The following is a 5,086-nucleotide window of genomic DNA, read 5'->3' on the forward strand; positions in this document are numbered from 1 at the left end:
TAAGGGTATACGCAACTACTGCTTATCTCAAGCATAGGTATTATGCAACTATAAGCATTGAAATCAACAGATAGATAACCAGATTATGAAACAGACATGCATATATATACCATATCAGCATGCTTCAATATATCGCAAAATTTGCTAATTAACCAACATGCATCTATCACAAGATAATGCATATACATATATACATCACAACAACAGTATAACGGGTAGAAAACTTGCCTGAGTGCTCCAGGGTAGACTTAAGCTTAGAGTGGGTCCGGTAACCTATGAACAACAACATAAGCCAGAATTAAACCACGGTCGCTTAAGAAACTAGACTTTAACCAATTGAACCCTAACGTTTGCTTATGGTCATTTCTAAGCTTAATAAATCACATAAGTCGTTCGAGTACCCTCGGCTCCACCATTTTTAATAAATTAAACGTTATGAATTTTAATGCGACACTTTTGCGAATACCCTACCAACTACCTAGTCCATTTTACATAATTGTTTCATACTCCAATTAGTCATTTAAGGGCCTTAACCAAGGTTTCAAAGTAAGGCGAGGGGTAATGGTTCGTTCGCAAAATGCCGTTACTTAAGACGGTCATTTCTCCTAAACCGTACATCGGATTCAAGCGAACCACATATCAAAACGAAGCTCGTAACATGAACTATCTAAACATGGAAAAGGTTAGAATCTTTAAGTGAGTTCACGGGTCCTAAAGTTAAGAACAGAACAGTTAAGAAAAATCGGGCATTATGACGTTTATGTTTACGTGATTTCCAATTTTTAAACCATTCCAAACAACCACCATTCAACTCACAACCAACAATACAACCAACCCTCATCCAAACCTCACTACATCAGTCCCCAAACCTCAAGATTTTCCAATTTATACAACCCCACACATGAACTACTAGCTATACTTAAGTTACATTAACTATAAACAAGATTTCAACATCCAAATCACTACAAATCCAATTCAAACTCTAAACACACAAGCATCATGCTTCTCATTTACTATAACCATCAAAACCATCATAATACTCAAAGTAAAGTTAGGGTTTGGAGGTGTTATACCTTCCTTGGAGTGATTATAGTAGCTAGGAAGTCTTAGGGAGCCTCCTACAAGCTTGATCTTTCCAAAGAAATCAAGAACACAAAGTTAGGTTTTGAAGTTTCTAAAAGTCAGATTGAAAGAAATGTCAAAACGAGGGTATTACCATGCTTATTTGGACGAGACTTGTGAACAAGAGTTGTAGGCCATCTCAATACTTTTCCAAAGAGCTATAGAACATACTATTTGAATGAGTATTGAAGGAGATATGGTAGTTTGAAGTTGCTGCTCTGGTTTTGGCCGAGAGCTTTTTGAAGGAAATGAAAGTCAACTTGTATTTTGTGATTTTGATTTGTTTTGGCTTGGTTGCTTTGTTTTGTTTTGTTAATTATCCTTTTACCATGGTAAAAAATGAATGGCTTAAAATCAACCAACCAATCCCTCCATTTGTCATGCTTATGTCACCATGCCTAGGTCATCCATTTGCCACATGTCTCTTCCTTGTGGTTTGATGATGTCACAATCCTTGGCTTCTTGTACAAGCTTGTCTCTTGGTCGCTTATTTGTTTTACGGTTCGCTTAACTTTCGTTCTCGTTCGTCGTTTGAGGGATCATATACGGGATCTTATTACTTGGGTTCCCCTAAACCTTTCTCAATATTTTGTATTCCTTTTATGATTCTCTCTTATAATCCTTGAATTTAAATCCTTTTAATCATGTTACCTTATACTCAATTTTTTCGGTATCTGGTGGATTTTTGGGAAAAATCAAAGTGTTCGAATTTGGATTCTGACGATCTTTACATACACTTATTTACTTTATGGAGTACTAATACGATCTTAGAATTTCCATAACAGTACTCCTATATAGCGTGTTCTGATAATTTTCCTTAATCATCATCATCAATAAAAGTTACTATTCATCCGTGTTTCAAAAATTTCCAAAAATTGGGGTTATTACAGTCTCCCCTCCTTAAAAGGATTCCGTCCCGGAATCAGATAGAAAATGAATAGGGATGCTCTCCTAGCATTGCACTTTCTAAGTCTCAAGTTAATTTTCCCACATTGTGGTTCTACCACCAAATTCTGCCTAGTTTGATAACCCTTCTCCTAAGCACTTGTTCCTTTTCGATCTATAACCCTTTCTGGTTGCTGCATATAGGTTACGTCTGGTTGCATGCCTATGCGTTCATATGCCCCTATTTGTCTGGCATCCGAATTATACTTCCTTAACATTGATACGTGGAACACGTTATGAACTTGCTACATGTTCGGGGGTAGGGATAGCTCATATGCTAACTTCCCAATACGTCTTAATACCTCAAAGGGTCCAACAATTCATAGGCTTAGCTTTCCTTTCTTTTGGAACCTCATCCATCCTTTCCCAGGGAATACCTGTAACAACTCTAGGTCCCCTACTACCTATTCTTTGTCCTTTCGTGTTGAATCCACATACATCTTATGTCCATCTCGGGTTACTACCAGCCGTCCTCTGATTAGATCTATTATATCCTTGGTCCTTTGGACTACTGTGGGTCCGAACATCTTGCGCTCTACAACTTCATCCTAACATAAGGGAGATCGACATTGTCTTCCCTCAAGGATCTCATAAGGTGATACCTCGATACTGACATACAATCGATAATCATAAGAAAACTCAATCCGCGTTAAGTGATCATTCCAAATTTCTTTCAAGTCTATTGTACAAACTATCATTATCTAATCTAGATCTATAGCTTTTGCTTCTCAATACCCACTCTTTTCTAGTTCGTAATCGTTAGTACCTTCCGTACCAAATTTTATACTGATTACACTTTTGCTTGTTAGCGTTCTATAACCTTTTAATAATCGCGTCAACCTTAGTATCACGAACGCGTTAGAATCGAAATACCACCATACTTGGTACCACTTCATCTCTAGCTGCCTCCATCTTTGAAAGCTTGGTCCTTCATATAGAAGTAAAAGAATTTATTGAGAGATCACTATGATCATGAACACTTGTTACATTGCATAGTTAGTACAGAAGGTGGCCAGCCTTTAGTACTTGACAAGCAATTAAACAATAGATGGTATCCTACTGGGCTTCTATCACACAGATAGATAGTCATTCGGCAATACCTCCCCTTCTAGAAGGGTTGTTCTTCTCAGCTTATATAAAATGAAAAGGAGAGAAAAGAACGAATTGAAGAGAATTGTATATATATAAAATATACTGCCACAAAATATCTGGCTTGGAATCTACCTGTAAACTATAGAGGTTTTTCATAGGAGAACAAAACATATATGTATATATATCAACATCAAGTATTATAGCATCGTATTTCACGTGTCTGAATATTTACTATTCCGTCCATCATTCTATGGACCCATGCTCTTGCTCGAGCTTATAAACAATCACCGTTAAAACTCCCTCGACAGCAAAAATCGAATCTGGGATTTCATTCTAGACCTCCTTGTTACTAGAATTTTATGCTTGCACCGCAACCTTCCTCGTATAGTAATACGACTCTCTATTGATAAGAAGAAATAAATATTCAATAGGTAGATAATCAACTTAATTAGTTTATCAATGATAACTTATACATCACCACGACCCGATTAGTGGTACTTAATCTCAACATCCATTACCATACAACTCTCGCGGTTGTAATCGACTCATTATTCAAAGAATCGTTGATGCATTACTATAGTCCACCACGGACCTACGGTAGTGATTCATTTTCCTTGGAATCTTAATAGCTAACCATATGGAGTCCATACCTGTCGTATCGAATTCTTCTAAGGAGGTAACATGATCACTGCTCATGATTCATGAAGAACACTCCTGAACTTGACGCACATATGACATGAAGCAGATAAAATTTCAGAAGAGTTTCAATGAAAGCAACGATAGCAGGTTAATACCATTATTAACCATATGTCTTTATTAGTAGACATGAAGCTCAAAGGTTCATTTAGTCCTCTCGTAACATGGTCCTGGCTTATCTCAAGATAGGACCTTCTAAAATAGATAGCCCGCTCACAGTGCTAACATGAATTAAATCTTTACCAAACTACTATTACGGTTGAGTATCGTACAATCATCAGAAGAAATGTCAATCTTTCAAACCATAATACAACCTTCACGGTTTTAACCATCGTCACTGTATTCCTCTGGCACGTGTGCTTATAATTGTCCTCTTACACTTAAAGTGTCGGCCACCTCTTTGACATTTCCTGATAGTAAAATTTCCTTACAATCAATGTCATTTTTTAACCACCTCCAAATAAATTTTCTACCTCATTTCAATCACTGCTTATGTGAAAATGCTTTTCTTAAGTCCCGGTGAGAAGAAAAAAAATCACCATTTTTTTTCCATAAGTCATTGCCTTAGTCTTTAGATGTGAACATTGCCATGACTGACTCTCGATCATACTTAGGACGTCTCTTATCTTGGGTCCTTCTTGTTTTCACCAATCTCGGCCCTCATTGGGTCGATCTATGCTTTCTTATTGTTCAACACGTGCCCCACCTGACATTATTATAATTACGTCATATTTCCTTTATCAAAATTTCTATTCTTGAGAACTTTGAATATTACCTTTTCTCCTTGTAAGACCTCTAAGGTTATCCTTAAATCCTTCATCAGGTACACCCTAGGCACAGGGCATATCAAGATACCATTTACTAATACCAGAATCATTGTCTATATACTTCTGAAAAATTTCTCCACTGATCCTTAAAGGTTGTTGTTACCTTAATCCTTTCCAATTCATACTGTCAAAACTCATGTTTTCCCTATTAAGGGTGAAATTCCAACCTTTATGCATTCCCTTAGGATTCATTTCAATTTATCGGGGTTTTATCCTTAATTCCACCTTTACAAGATACTTACACTCTTCCATGGATAAATCAAGTCATATATACTTGATAAATTACCTTATTCAATCATTCTTACTTCGATTGTCTATACTTAATTTCACAATAACATCCTTATTCAAACCGAGGTCAATCCATATGGCCTCCAAAAGATAACAACGGTTTTTTTTTGCTTTGC

The sequence above is a fragment of the Apium graveolens genome, chromosome 7 (assembly GCF_009905375.1).
Source record: "Apium graveolens cultivar Ventura chromosome 7, ASM990537v1, whole genome shotgun sequence".
NCBI classification, from domain to species: Eukaryota; Viridiplantae; Streptophyta; class Magnoliopsida; order Apiales; family Apiaceae; genus Apium; species Apium graveolens.